Raw genomic sequence first — 16,229 nt, forward strand, 5'->3', positions numbered from 1 at the left:
CTTCGTATCCCACATGGATACCTGGGCTGGGATACTTCTTCAGCTCCCCAGTTTCTCCCAGGGTGAGTTTACTCACCCATAAAGTCTGTTGGTGAGTAGGTTGGCGGCTATGCTTTGGGTTCACCATCCTATAGCCTTTTTAAACAGTTGGTAGCCAAATGCCTGCTTGTGGTGGTCATTGGACCAACCAAGCATGTTAAAATGTCTCCATCGTTGCCCTTTTTTTTAGTGGTCTTTCTTTGTATGTTTGGATGGCAAAGAATAGCCAAAATTACCACTCTGAAAAGCATGCATCCAACAGTGTTCTGTTGGTAATGCTCTGCCCTTCAATCAGGGAACATCTCTTCCCATATTTTTGTCCTATATTCGGACAATTTCATAAAATGTATATTGTTTATTTCAACAAAATTAAATAACTGTTCAGGAAATTGAAATAGTCATTTAAATTAATACATATACATTAAATGTTCACATTGCATTATCAATCATTTTTTCAAATGTAAATATTTTCATGTAGCATTAAAAATATAAAAGTAACGAGACAAAAACAATTCTTTCTCAGTGAGTTCTTGTTATATCATTTCTTATCTCAGCATTTCGAACTTGGTTTCAATTCTATTTTCTATGCTCGATGTGTTTAGGATACATTATCCTTCAGGAGAAGTTATATTTTGCTTTCCTGATGTATTTCACAAACCCCAAAATTAAGGGAGTCTGAATTCAATCACCTAATTTCCAAAACCTAATGGTGTTTTGATATTTAAGTGGTTTGAATAGATTTCTTGACTTTACATTGTGGTCAGTATATTGGTATTTTAAATAACAATCTCCATTCTGATGTGCTGCACATTTAGAAGCATACGAACAACTCTACCATACATTTGTTGTAGTACCGAAAAAAAGCAACGCTGTTTTGTCATCTTTTTCAAACCCTTTAGTAGAATCGCTGATTGCCTTTCCTGTTATCTTTGATGTGACCGGTGGGAACACAGGAAAGGGGATTCCGATGCCACCAAAGAGGGGCACATCAGCGTAGAGATGAGATTATTTAAAATGCCAATAGACTGATTGGTTGTGGGTCTCCCAGATATTCAAATCTGCACTTCAAGGGCATTCATTTAGGGATGGAGTTTGACTAGCTTTTCGTGATTGGATAGCCGCCAAAACATTTCTACCTGAATGCTGATTGTAGATGTTTGTGTGTGTTTTCCTGAGCGATTTCTCAGACCTCACAGGGAATCACGTCCATGTTGCCCAGATGAAAGTAGCTTTCCTGAGGATCCTTGTTCTGTGCCTGTGCCACTTTCTCCAAATCTTCCAAAGGTGAATCTATGCTTCTCTCTGTCCGAGGGAATACTCTTGTGCCCCTTCCTCCTTCTGATCCAGCGGGAATAGCTGCATCTTCCATCAGTACAGCTCTGGGTGCCTCATTTAAAAAGCTCCTGGCCTAGTTGCAAAGGTGACAGAAGTAGGAGCCCTGCTGCTGCTGCTCCACACATCTGTGCTCTGTAGTGGTATTCTTCACTTGTTGCTGTTTAAATCTGACATCAAGTTTAAGTTGTATATCGGAGCTTCCTGGGCTGTTTTTGCAGTATTAATCACATAAACAGTCTATTGACCCATATTGGGTCGTGCAATTGCCTTAAGTCTTCGAACTTGAGTCCCCCTCCCCAAGTTCCTCTGCATCCTCCTTTCTTCATGCTCTGGTGTTGGAATCTGGGTCCTCAGCTCTTCTGGTGAGATACCACTGACCCCTCTGCCAGATGGTTGCGTTGTCTCGGTACCTACGGACTGTAAGTAACCTAGATTACCTTATCATAACCCCAGAAGACTTATTGGTTTTGTTTTTTTAATTTTCTCTGGACATATATGTAATATCCTAGCATAGCGAAAAGTCTTTGAAACTGACAATACCATTTACTTAGCCACAAGCTGCCTTTGAACATTTGTGCTCCTTGGGGTCATGGCGCTTTTAGAGCTATCCTGCGATTTTGAATACTCGCCTTTGTTTATATGACTGCTGGTGTGACAAATTACTGCTTTTCACTTTTGAATGATTTATATGATATGGCATTTATAACGCGCCTATACACAAGTGTTTCAAGGCGCGACGAGGCAAGGGAGGTTAAAACAGTGGAAGACAGACAACGATCCTACTAGGCCAGGTGTCATTCAGATCGCGTGAGGGTGGGGAGAAAGGGAAGAGTGCCAGGGGAAGGGAAAGGGGAAAGTGCAGTACATGGGAAAGAAGAATACATAGGATGAATAAAACGGCCTGATGGTGGCAAGTGCAAGGTAAGAGCAGACATAAGTGCTGGTAAGGGGACTGAAGGGATACAGAACCAGTCCACAAGTGCATGGGATTGCCAGGGAGGCAGGGCAGGTGAGCAAAAGGCAGGCCCTGGCCCCAAGATCTGAAAGGGTGGCAAGGTAACCAGTGCATAATCGGCAGGGAATTCCAGCAGGGGAGAGGGGCAGAGAAAGCAGAAGCAAAGAGGAAGGTTTTGAGGTGTTTATGGAACCGAAGATGGTTCTCAAGTTTCAGGGAGGCAGGAAGGCTGTTCCAGAGGGAGGCCCCAACCGAGGAGAGAGATCGACCACCAACTCGTTGCTTGGAGAAGTGGCTAACCCTGAGGGAGTTGGAGGCAGAGGAGCAAAGAGCAAGAGAAGGAAGGTATTTAGGAAGAGAGAGTTGAAGGTAATGCGGTTTCCAGGCCCCAGAAGGCCTTGTGGATAATGCAGAGGGTTTTGAACTTAATACTTGCAGCCACTGGGAGCCAGTGCAGAGATTTCAGTCCTGGAGAGATACGATCCCTGGGCTTGAGGCCAAGGACAAGTCTCACAGTCCTGTTTTGGATAAGTTGCAGAGGGCGGAGAGTAGAGGCAGGCAGATTTAGATAGAGGCTGTTGCAATAGTCCAGCTTACAGAGAACCAGGGCTCTGTAGACAGTGAGCTTCTGGGGGAAGGAGAGGAGAGGAAGAATACCTCTGAGAAGGTGCAGCTGGTAGTGTGACTTCTTAGAGACGTCGGAGATGTGAGGAGGGAAGGAGTGTGTGGAGTCGAAGATGACCCTGAGGTTTTTAGCCTTGCAGTTGGGAGCAGGAAGAGGGCCAAGGGAGGCTGGCCAGAGAGCTGAAGGGAAGGAGGGAGAGGGGGTGCCGATGAGTAGAATCTTGGTCTTACTGGCATTAAGGCAGAGGTTGTTGGCGGCACACCACTCCTGGATAGCAGACAGTCAGAGATGAGGGAAGGAGAGGAGGAGGCCGAGGATAGCCTGAAAATGAGCTGGGTATCATCCGCATAGCACTGGAAACTGTGGCAGAGAGCGGCGATGCGGTGGGCAAGGAGTGCCAGGAATTGGTTGAACAGCCAAGGAGAGAGGTTAGAACCCTGGGGGATGCCACAGGAAGAGAAAAAGATATCGGATAGGAAGGACCCAAGTTGGACCTGGGAGGGTCAGTTAGAAAGGAAAGAAGTCAGCCACGCCAGAGCCTGTCCAGTGATACCCAGGTTATCACGGAGACGGTTGAGCAGGATGGCGTGGTTGACCGTGTCAAAGGCAGAAGAGAGATCAAGCAAGATGAAGACACACAGGGTGTTGGAGTCAAGGTTGGAGAGAAGGTCTTTACGGATGTTCAGGAGAGCAGTTTCTGTGCTTCTGGCAGCCCTGAAGCCAGACTGATGGTCATGAAGAGAACCAACAGATTCGGTGTGGAGATTAAGATGGGAGATGGCCACTTTATCCAGGAGCTTGCCCAGGAAGGGAGTGATGGAGATTGGGCGATAGTTAGCCTGGCAGGAGGGGTCAGCAGAGGGTTTCTTAAGAAGAGGGTGCACAAGGGAGTGCTTCAGGGGGGATGGGAAGACTCCACTGGCGAAGGAGTGATTGCAGAAATCAGCCAGGGAGTCGATGTGGTCCTTGATGGTTTTGGAGGAACAGGGGTGAACCTGTTTTGACAAGACTTTCATAGATCGGACTCGTCGAGAAACCGCGTCTGCAGAAAAAAGGGGAGAGGAAGAGAGGAAGAGAGGGAGTGAGGGAGGGCGGGTGGCAGCAGAAGGGCCAGAGGAAGAGCAGGGGGTAGAGGGAGGGAGTTGATAGGAGGCGAGTGAGGACATGATGTCCTGAGTTTTGGAAATGAAGTGAGAAGCCAGTGCCGTGCAGAGGGCCTGGGAAACTTGCGTTTAAGGGTGACGAGATCGGAGTCATGCCAGGAGTTATACTTGGCGTTGGGCTTCAGGCGGATTCTCATGACAGGAGCAAGGATATCAAGAGTATCAGATATAGCAGAGTGGAGCATGGAGAGGGCTGTGTCAGAGTGGGAGTCAGCCAAAGGAGGAGGGCGGGGATGAGAAGGTGGCGAAAGCCTCAACAGGCACACGCTTCATGGGTCAGATGACCGCGAAGGTGGGTGGCAGTGATGAAGGTGGCTTGGCCTGAGGGGTAGGGAGGGTGAGGTGGGAGGATAGGAGAAAGTGCCATTGTAGTTAAAACTATACCCATCCCTGTTTCTCCTACTGGTTTGAAAAGTGATTTTCGTCTGTAATAGACCTTTCACTGTTCTCTGAAGCATCCATTTGGTTTTTACCACCTACCTGCTGTATATAGATGGGCATTTGTGTAGAAATCGGTGCTCTGCCATAGTCACTGTAAAGTAGATAATATTGTTCTGAAATTTCTATTATTTTCCTACTGAATTTATAGGTATATTTGGTGTTTGTGTAGACCAGCTTTACAGTTTTTGTTACTTGTGCCTAAACTTGGTGCTTACCTTTTAAATGTATGCACACTCTTACTAAGGAGTATATGTTTTAGTAATTACACTGTAGGCCAATCCTTTGCATGTGAGATGATTCACTGCACCTTATGACCCCCTCATCTCACGGGCTCCGCTCATCTCCTCAGGGTTGCCCGGTCACTTTTCTAACGTGAGTCATGTTTAACTCGATCGTAATCCCTGCCTTTTCCCTGTTTTTTTTTAGCCTGCATTAAAGAATGCTTAAACCCGCCCCCCCAAACGCTCTAAATGAGACCACTGCAGTTGATTATCAGCCTCGTTAATAAAACTGGCCTGAGTAGCGGGGTAAGCATCTTTACCAGCAATTCGACCTAGGGCCTGACACCCATTGCAGTGCTACCTGAAGGTAACATTTGGATTCTGACGTACATAGCAGCTCTCAGTGGTGTAAGTCATTCTCTAATGTCCTTGGACGGACTGAGGATGGCTAGCTGCTGGTCAACCATTTTCACTGGTAGCCCTGACTGCATGTGAGTTGTGAAGTCTAGAGCAGCACGAGTTACAGCTGTGGGTCAGCTTTTTTAGTGGAAACTTCTGCAGGTGAGCCAGTGGTTTCTCAGTGATGCCCTGTGAAGGCATCATGAAGTAAGACAGACAACAGATTCCACTTTCTAAATAAATGGTTTATTTTTCTTAAAGCCCTCACTTGCTCTATGCTAAAATGGGATTTCCCTACCGAAAGAAAACTAAGGACAGTCTGTGTCAGTAAGTTCAACGCAAGTCTTAGTCCCAAACCTATACTTGCCATCACAACTAAACCTGTACAATGTGTAGGGATGTCAGCAGCAAAAGAACGTGTCGGTGTCCCCTTTCACAAGTTCAAAACCGGATTCCCTTCCCCAAGAGTTCAATGCAGTTTACAAAGTCTCTGGGTTCCCTTCCCCAGGAAGTCAGCTCTTCCAGTTTAAGAATTACAGTGTCCAGCATGGGGTCTGGCATGGATTCACATGCTCATGAATATTTTCCGTCGTCAGGCTGGGAATCCTTGGTAAAGAAGAAATTGGTTTCAGTTTAGTTTCTGAACTGTCTTTCTACTAATAACCCATCACTGGTCTCTGGGTCATACTGCCCCCAGCCAATGACTGCCCTCTACCTAAGCCCCTCCTCTGGCAGCCATCTTCAGATTTATACCACACTTTCGAGTGTTGGGAGTCCTCGTGCTATAGCTCTGGACCTTTTACTGCATTTTGCCTTTTTCCTAAGAGTTTTCACTTATTTTTTGGTCAATTCGAGCCTCAAGCTCCACCGATTCTTCTTCCGATCAACAGGTACCCGTTTTGCAATTTTTCTATGCCCCTCAAGGGCTAATCTTAGTTGAGTTTCTCTTCTTGGAGGATTCCGGAAGATCTTTGAGGCCTAACCCGCGTGGACATGGCCCAGGACAAAGGAGACACAACGCTTACTGGATCCAAGCTGTTTAGGAACTGCCCTGGATGTGTATTGCAGAATGTCTTTAAGGAGGATGATCACTCCCGATGCCTCTACTGCCTTCACGCTGACAAGTCGCACGTGGAGGAGGACTGTGCGTTCTGCAAGAACATGTCCGTCCGGACCGTGAAGGACCATCGTAAACGACTCGCTGGCTGGCTGGAGGCGAAGAGCCCAGCAGCAGGTGAGAAGTCGTCCGAGCGGTCTTCTAAGACCTTTGAGGGCGCTCCGGCAAGGGGGCCCAACAAAAGGCAAAGCACAGCGAGTCCGCGGGCACCAGGAGTGCGTTTGGTTCGGGCTCCTCGGCTGCCAGGCAGGGCGCGATGTCCCAGACGCCATTAACCATGAGCCAACGCTCTGGCTCGGGGGAAAAGGAAGTCGGAGAACCCGGGTAAGCTTCGGGAGAAGCCCCGGTCGATCCCGACGGAGAAAGCCAAGGGGGGGCGAGGCAGTGACCCTCCCCCTAAGGTGAAGGCCCCAGAAGCAGCCAAGGTCGTGAAGACCCTGATTCACCCGGCGAAGGCCTCGATTGAAGGAGTCGTGAAGGCCCTGGCTAAGCCTGCGGAGGCTATCCCAGTGGAATCAACTCCTGGGCCTAGAGTTTCCCTGCCACCCCGGAGGGAATCATCTTTTCAACCTATCGAGAAGACCCCCGGGACGAGAAAGAGGGGGGGGCGGCATGGGAGCCATAACAGACACAGATACCACCTCCGAGGATGAGCTGGCTGGCGCCGCAAAGATCCTGGACAAGAGGTTTGAGGAAGTCCAGTCCTACGGGAGGAGGCGGACGTAGAGGGCAACGGTGGAGCCGACAAGGAGCCGCGGGCCGTGGAGGAGAGGGTGGACCCCGCTCCCCAGCCGTCGCAACCGATGCCTATGCCACAGGACAACTCGGGAGCTATCTTGATGGCTATCCCAGACCCTGTGTATGGAGATAAGGACGAGGTTGCCCTTACCCCCAGCGGACGATCCAGCGGTGCCTGGACCATTGGGAAGCCCACCGAAACAAGCGGAGGCGAAGCCATCCTCCCCCCTCCTTTCCAGCCTTCACCTCCTTCCCCTCCAGCGAGGGATGAGACGGGAACAGAGACGACGACGGTGGTGACGACGGGACGGATCGCCCATCACCCTCTGCCCGAGCCTCCACTCCCGATGAAATTGGCTCCTTTCACGCCATGATTGTCCGGGCATCAGAGCTTTTCCAACTTTGTCCTGAAGAGCAGAAGGAGAGTTTCCTCTACCAACGACGGGAGGCCAAGAGGAAGACCGTTCTCTCAGTACCGTTATTGGATGACATATGGGACGAAGGACTCTCTCTGCTCACCCCTCCACGGCTCCTGCGAAGAGGGACCGATATGAGTAGTAGTACTGGGTCCTGGATTCCGCCCCGATGTGCCTTTAGAGCTCAGCCGTCCCCGGATTCAGAGGTCTCCGCAGCAGCTAAGAAGAAATAGGCAGGGGCCACGGCATCAACTTCCACTTCCCCACCGGACGGCGAGGAGAAGCTGCTGGACGCCATGGGACGAGTCATCTAGTTGGTGACGACCATCAAAGCGGCCAACACCCTCGCGATCGTGGCGCGCTACGACAGAGAGCTCTGTTTCAAGATCTCTCCCCTCCTGGATTTCCTGCCAGACAAGAGGGCGGAGGCCCTTGAAATCCTACAGGAAGGCGAGGTGGCATCGGACCACGCCATCATGGTGGCCACGGACATCGCCGACACAGAGTTTCGACAGATGGGCAACAGCGTTTGCCTTCGCAGATGCGGTTGGCTCAAGGCCACCTACTTCCGTCAGGACGTCAGACAAGGGTACTGGACATGCCCTTCGACAGGAACAACCTTTCAGGAAGGCAATGGACGAGTCACTGCAGGCCATCAAGGTGGACACCGAAACGGCCCGGGCCTTGGGTACTCCATCAATGACGGCCACCCTTTCGGACCTCCGGTGGCAAGTCTCAAGGTGCCTCCAAAGGATTTGGTGGTGGTTCCTCGTCGTTCCGCCAAGTGGCTCACTCATCGACGCAGGAGGCCTACAGAGGCTGCAGCAAGGCCAGAGGACATCATCCTCCTCCTCCTCATCATCGTCGTCGCCAAGGCGGCAAGGCCTTGAGGAGATCGAACCGGCCGTGAAGTCGGGCCCTCACCCAAGCACCCTGGTGGGAGGCCGGCTGGTGAAATTCTTCAGCGCGTGGGAGTCCATCCCCACTGACCGTTGGGAGCTGGACGCGCTGGCCCACGGGCACACTCTGGAATGCCAAAGAAAGTGTCCCCGTCTACCACCTGTGGCCAGGAAGGAAAATCACGTGCCACAGCTACTTCTAGAGGTACAAGCAATGCTAAATAAGAGCACGATAGAGCTCGTCCCGAAGAGGCTCCGGGGCTCCGGAGTATACTTGCGGTACTTTCTCGTCCGAAAGAAGACTGGCAGTTGGCGACCCATCCTGTACCTTCGTCGTCTAAACAAATACATCAAGTCCCAGAAATTCCGGATGGTCAACCATCAGCACGTGATGGGACAGCTGGAGGAGGGCGATTTCCTATCGTCGTTGGACATGGAGGATGCCTACTTCCACATCCCCATACACAAAGAACATCGAAGGTTCCTACTATTCGTTCAAGTGCGACACTACCAGTTCAAGGCCCTACCCTTGGGTTTGAAGTCGGCGCCGAGGGTCTTCACCAAGTGCCTGGCACCGGTGGCGGCTGCGCCTGTGCCTACAGGGGGTCCACGTATACCCCTACCTGGACGATTGGCTCATCCGAGCAAAATCAAGGGAACTTGCCGTCGATCACACAGCGAAGACCGTCCGACTGCTCACGGATCTGGGTTACTCGATCAACTTTGCGAAATCCCACTTGGTAACGTCGCAAGACGCCCTGTTCCTGGGAGCCAGACTCGTCACAGTAGCGCGATTGGCTTCACCGTCGGAGGAAAGGACGAAGGCCATCCTGGACAAGGTTCAACGACTGTTGACCATTGAAGCGGCCAGGGTGAGGTCCATCAAGTCCCTACTCGGCATGATGTCATCGTGCATCTACATCGTGTGCCTATGCGGATGCGGCCACTGCAGGAGTTCCTCGATGCCCGTTGGATGCAGGCAGCGGGCAGCTTCGAAGACAAGATCGCCCTCAACGAGACGTTCCACCAAGCGATCCGGTGGTGAGGCACCCATGTGCCCCTCGCGATTGGTATGGACTTCCAGACACCGGCACTCCAGGAAACTGACGACGGATGCCTCTCTGGAAGGATGGGGAGCACCCACCGGAGATCTCCACGCAAGTGGCCTTTGGCTCCCGGAGGAGAGGTCACTGCACATCAACGTCCTGGAGCTCCAAGCTGTGTTCTGGGCCCTCGGGTCGTTCCTCCCGTCCCTCAAGGGCAAGGTGGTGAGGGTCTTCACCGACAACACCACCGCGATGTTCTACATCAGGAAGCAAGTGGGTACCAGATCCCCAGCCCTATCCAATGAAGCGCAGGATCTGTGGCACTGGGCCGTTGCCCAGGGGATGTTCCTGGTACCCTTCCATCTGGCAGGAATAAAGAACACCATTGCCGACTCGCTCAGCAGGGAGCTGCGCTCTTGTCATGAGTGGGAGCTTCGCCAGGATCAAGTGGATCTCCTGTTCTGACAATGGGGCAATCCCCAGATCGATCTATACGCGACGGCAGCGAACACCAAGGGCCGTAGGTTCGCTAGCGGGTTTCCCCAGCCGGGGAGCATCGGCGACGCATTTTCATTCCCCTAGAAAGGACTGTTCCTGTATGCATTCCCGCCGTTTCTCCTGCGACTCATCAGCCAACTGAGACGGTCCCAGTGCAGGATGATCCTCGTCGCACCCGCGTGGCCGAGGCAGATCTGGTTCCCGGACCTTCTGGACTTGTCAGCGTTCCCCCCCCCCCCCAGTCAAACTGCCGACGGACGTGGATCTTCTCACCAGGGAAGGAGGCGCCATCCTCCATCACAACCGGGATCGCTGAACCTGCAAGCCTGGCTCCTGCAGCACTAGATTTCAGAGGATACGATAGCACGGCGGACTGCAAGGAGGTGCTTGCAAAGGCCAGGGCGTCCTCGACTCTCAAGTGCTATGTACACAAATGGAAGAGGTTCTCTGCCTGGTGCCGTGCACAGAAGATCAACCTGCTATGGATTACGGCACCTCAAGTGCTGCCGTACTTGCTGTCGCTGCCCAAGGCGGGGCTGGCGCACGCCTCCATCAAAATCCATCTAGTTGCGATTTGCTGCTACACCAGAACTCCGGGGCGGTAATCTCTGTGGTCTCATCGCCTAGTGAAGGAGTTCATGAAAGGACTGTCCCGATCGTTCCCGCCGGTGAAGGCTCCAGCCCCGGCGTGGGAGCTCAACGTGGTGCTGACCAGGTTCATGGGGCCACCATTCGAGCCTCTGTATTCGGCACCGTTGAAGTTCCTGTCGTGGAAGACAGCGTTTCTTGTGGCCATCATCTCTGCACGACGAGTGGGAGAGATCCAGGCCCTCTCCTGTAAACCTCCATATCTGACATTCCATGAGACGAGGGTAGTGCTGAGGACGCACCCCTCCTTCATGCCCAAGGTGCCGTCGAACTTCCACCTCAACGAGCCATTGGTGTTGCCTGTTTTCTTCCCGTCGCCTTTGTCGCCGGCTGAGAGGACTTTGCACTCGCTGGATGTGGCTAGAGCGCTGAAGTTCTACGTGGACAGCACGACGTGTCTTCGGAGGACGTCACAGCTGTTTGTGAACTTTGTACATGTGAACCAAGGGAAGGCCCTCTCGAAGGCTTCCATTTCCAGATGGCTCTCAGGCTGCATCATGCACTGCCACCGGTTGGCAAACCGACCGTTGCCCGGCCGTCCGAGAGCCCATTCAACCAGAGCGATCGCTGCTACCACGGCTGCTGTGCACTTGCTGGACATCTGCAGGGCTGCTACATGAAGGCCGACACACACCTTCACAAGATTCTACTGTGTTGGCTGAGATTCCAGGGAGGAGTCCAGAGTCGTAAGAGAGGCTTGATGTTGAGTTATTGTAATGCTTAATGTTGAGCCTTGCCACCTCCTGTGGTAGTGCATGTGTGTACTGCTATGTATTCTTGTATCCAGACCCCATGCTGGAGAAGGAACAAGTTACTTACCTGTAACTGTTGTTCTCCAGCATGGGTCTGGCATGAATTCACATGCGAACCCTCCCTCCAACCCCTCTGCGGCTCTTCTCTTGGTCCTACTGCCACTTTACGTGCTACCAAATCTGAAGATGGCTGCCAGAGGGGCTTAGGTAGAGGGCAGTCATTGGCTGGGGGCAGTATGACCCAGAGACCAGTGATTGGTTATTAGTAGAAAGACAGTTCAGAAACGAAACAAACTGATTTTTTCTTTACCAAGGATTCCCAGCCTGACTGGGAATATTCATGAGCATGTGAATCCATGCTAGACCCATGCTGGAGAACAACAGTTACAGGTAAGTAACTTGTTCCTTAGTTCAGATCTCCTGGCTTTCAAAAAAGTTGCAGTTCAACTTGTTAATCATTCAGGCTTTTCAATAGTTCACATAGATTGTCCTCTTTCTCACATCTCATTCACCTCAGCAACTGTTATAAAATACAGCTTCTTTTTATCTGCTTTCCTTGACTCTTTTCAAGCAGAAGTCCCTCAGTCTAGGTGCAGTTGTCGGACCACGCTTTCCACCGTTTATAGGTCATGCAACCCGATTACCCATGGCACTTACTTATGCTTCTGTATTCTTTCTGATTCTCCTTGGCAGTCTCTTGGCTTTGCCACAATGTGTATCTCACAAATCTCACTCCGTGGTGTTCACCGTTTTTCCACCACTTTGCTTTCACCTTGTAAGTGCTCATCACTTGCTTTTTGCTTTGTTGATAAATGCGCATCACTTGCTTTTGTCTTGTGTTGTATTTTAATATGCTCATCACATATTTCCTTTAGTTTGGTATTCAAGTAATGCTTGTTGCACTCTCAAAAATACTTATACCATATTTGGTCTTCCATAGTACTGCTGATAGTTTTCAGTTCGTTCAGTATTCAAATTGCATTCAAATATTTCAGCTTCCAGCCCCTGGAGCGCCCCTGTATGAGTGTTCCCTTCTTACACTCACCGGGCTTCTACTGCTCCTCCCCTGGGCGTCTCGTTTCTCCTTCCTGGCTTTCTTTTGCTCTGCTTGTTCCTCACGGGAGCCCCAGCGAGCAGTGCCGGGTGTCCTTGAGTATTGATGCGTGTAGCTTTGCTCTTCACCAGCTCAAGCTACTAGCGGCCTGCAGCGATCGGTAGACTTTGGTGTCCCACAGCTCCTACTGTGGACACTGGGCAAAGGGAACTGCAGGCTTCTCGAACCTCTCACGGCCAGCCTTGGCCCCAGCGTCTCTGGCACACTCCTGCTCAGCACAACTTCCTTCCAGCTGGATCCTCTCCATCCCGCTCCGCTTCTGCACGCTGCTTCCTTCTCTCCAGGCCGTTTCTCATTACTGGGCAGTCCTCCCTTTTATACACCTGGAACTTGTAAAATGGTTGCAGGTGCAAGGCCTTCACTTCAGTTGCCTGACCATATTCTTATTTATTTATTGAGCATTTACATGGCGCTATACAGCAGAAAGTGTTTCCAGGTGCCACAAGACAAATAAAAGGTGGCGGGAGGAGACAAAGGAGCAAAAAGTCCTACTAGGCCTTGTGACTTTCGGATCGAGCAAGTGCAGTATCAAGAAGTACAGGCGGAAGGGACAGGTGCGGGGATGGGGTAGGGAGAGGGGGAAGGAGGGAGATGTGCTGGAAGGAGGGGGCCCAAGGGGTTGAGAAAGTGTTAACGGGTGCCCAGGAGGGCCAGTGCCAGGGGGACCAAGGGGTAGGGGTCAATGGTGAAGGTGAAGGGCAAGGGTGAGGAACAGCCTAGGAGGCTAGTCGGGGAAGGGTGCCCGAGAGCAAGTGCTGGTAGGAAGAGGTGAGAGGGGAAGACTGGACAAAGGAGGGCCTGACCCCGGCGAGACTCATAAGGGACACAGGCATCGCGTCCGGCAGGAGGAGACTAGCAGGGGAGTGGGAAGGGGGAGGGGAAAGGAAAGTCTTGAGAAGCTTCCAGAATTTAAGGAGATCCGGCTCCAGTTGGAGAGGGGCAGGGAGGCCGTTCCAGAGCGAAGCTCCTCCCGATGAGTTTTACCCCCACTATATGCTTGTAGAAATGTCTGATCTGCAGAGAGTTGAAGTTAGAGGACCGAAGAGAGATTTAGAGAGAAAGAGTTGAATGTAGCGAGGTCCAAGTCCCTAGAAAGCCTTGTGGATGATGCAGAGGGTCTTGAATTTGATCCTTGCAACCACCAGGAGCCAATGGAGAATTTTAGGGGTGGAGAGATGGGGTCCCTGTGCTTGAGGTCACGGAGAAGTCTTCTAGTCCTATTCTGGATTAGTTGAAGAGGGCGGCGTGAGGAAAGAGGCAGAATAAGGAAGAGACTATTACAGTCATCGAGCCTTCAGAGAACCAGAGCTCTGGGGACAATGAGTTTATGGGGGGGACGGTGAGGAAACGGAGAATGCCTCGGAGAAGTTTAAGCTGATAGGGGGCCTTCTTAGCAAGATCAGCGATATGAGGTGAGAAGGAGAGAGAGAGAGAGAGCAGTCGAAGATAACTACGTTTTTAGCCTCACACGAGGGTGAGGGGAGGGGTCCAAGGAGGGTGGCCAGAGTGTAGGCAGGAGTATGAATCACAGTGAGGACGATCTCCGTCTTACTGGCGTTAAGGCAGAGATCTTTAGCAGCACGCCATGCCTGAGTAGCAGTCAGTCGGGAAGGTGAGGAGGAAGAGAAGGGAAGCTTAAAAGAACAGCTGTGTCTCGTCAGCATAACACTGGAAATGAGAGAAGTTGGAGATCAAGTTGGCAAGAGGGGCAAGGTAAATGTTGAAAAGCCACCGCGAGAGGATAGATCCCTGAGGGACGCGGCAAGTCGAGTGTGAGGTAGCAGAGAGAAAGGGGCCCAGTTGAACTTGGAAAGTCCGATTAGAGTGGAAAGAGGTTAATCCAGTGCCCGGTCTGATGCCCAAGGTATGACTATAGTTACGCCTATTAACGGGACATGCCTGGCTATTACAATGGTGCTCCTTCATAGTCCCTTTCCTTGTCCCAATATCAGTGGTTTGAATGAATGGATGGAAGTGTCCATAACTCCCATTTGCCTTCTCCTTGTCCCAGTCTTAAAGTGAAATGGCTGTGGGACATGTGTGTAAGAAAGAGGCAAAGACTGACAATAGCCTACGAAGGCAGGGGGAAGTAAAGGGGTGCCTTTGATCAATCAGGGAAAGGGGGATATCATGTCTCACCCAAAGACCTCCACCCAGGTGATCCTCCCTCGCATATTAACCCCCAGGGTCGGGATCCAAGAGCGATGGCCATTCTCTGACCACCTGAGAGGACCACCACATGGATGTAGAATTGAGGATGCCCCTGGGTTCCTCACAACCCCCACTGGTGGAAACTTAAGTTTGGTGTCCTTTTTAATGTTGGTTACAGCTGAGGCCTGAGGTCTTCCTCAATGCTGGCTTCGAGTGAACAACATACCCTGTGTGACTTGGCATCTCCAAATTAACTGGCACACTCAATGGAGGCTTTCCTGGAAGGCACCACCGTGTTTAACCAGGCACAGTGGAACCTCTCTAGAAGGTAGGTGTCTGAGTAAAGTGGGCAAAGTGTCTTCACCCATTGATAGTGATTGAGATCAGCAATGGGACTTCAACCTTTGCTGTGAGCAACCCAGCCATGCATGTACTTGCCATCAACCTTCTGTGTGGATTTGTATGGCGTGTAGATGAGTTGTGCGGTGTGGCTTCATAGATGGATATTGGGCATCCCTCCATGTGCCCCTGAAAGTGACAAGCTGTGCATTTGCCCAGTATGTAGATGAGGTGTGCAGTCTAGATTCACCCTCAGGCACTGAAGCCCTGCAGGCTTCCTGTAAGTGGCCTTTCTGATAGATAAGCCTTGTGCAAGACCTGCATTTGACGCATAAAGTGCAATTTATGTAGATGCAGAGGGAGGTTTCACAGCATGCCTGATACTTTGTCAGAAGGGACGCGTGAATCTTTGACTAAGCGCAGAATGGCATATTAGTGCACCTGGTGTGGTGTGCGTTATGGCAATTGGCGAATCTGCAGGCTATTCAAACTGCTATAGCGCGTAGATTCTGCCAGACGTCAGTGATGCACATTATTTGCCACCATCATTCCTCGGAACCAAAATCAACTTTTTCAGTTTTCTGACACCCTTTGGTGAGGAATTCCAAATGAAAAAGGAAAACAAGTATTGTCACGAGAACCAAGAACAACCATGGACACCAGCTGCCTTTTCGAGCAACGCCATCTTCACACAGAAGCCCCGCTCACGAACTAAAGCTTCAATCCCGTTCCTTAATGTAAATAAAAATAGCCACCAGAAATATAAGAAATTTCAACAGATGCACTTAATCAAATTGGAGGAATCCCGGGCTTATGCAGACCATAATGACAATCATCCACTTTAGCGCCGGACAAACGAGTGGTGTGTGCCGGGTCAGCGACAGTGCGCCGAGTGCTGCCATGTTTGTTTAGCTGCGCATGCGTGGTGGCCTGGCTCCCAGGTTCTGCACATGCATAGTATCGCAAAACGTGCGCTGGTGGCCGGGAACTTCAACCCAGCACGGGGGAGCGCTTCTCTGCACTGCAGGAGTATTTAAACCCTGGTTACAACACTCAGCGTGTCTTATTTAATTTTGGTCCCTGGCCTTCTCGACCTTTTATTTATTTTCCTGCATTGTCTCTTGCCAGTTTCTTGTCCTGCCCATGCCTTCCCTGCCTTATCTGCCCGCCTGTCTAACCTGTTCTGCATGATTTAACTGCCTTGATTATGTTACTTGTCTGTCTACCCTCCCATTTTCTCCCTACTGGCCTTTTCAATCTACCAGTCCCACCTGCCTTGACCTTATTGGCTCCTTTCTGCTATTTCCTGATACCTCAGACGTCTCTACATGTC

The 16,229-nt window shown here is 51.0% G+C and overlaps 1 protein-coding gene across 6 annotated transcripts in view; it reads left to right on the forward strand.

Moving 5' to 3' along the window:
* The window catches only part of SBNO2 (strawberry notch homolog 2), a 1,228,831-nt gene that overhangs the window by 501,715 nt on the left and 710,887 nt on the right, over nucleotides 1-16,229 (forward strand). The window lies entirely within an intron of this gene.

Source organism: Ambystoma mexicanum, chromosome 1p, assembly GCF_040938575.1.
Source record: "Ambystoma mexicanum isolate Mex_15411 chromosome 1p, UKY_AmexF1_1, whole genome shotgun sequence".
Taxonomy (NCBI): domain Eukaryota; kingdom Metazoa; phylum Chordata; class Amphibia; order Caudata; family Ambystomatidae; genus Ambystoma; species Ambystoma mexicanum.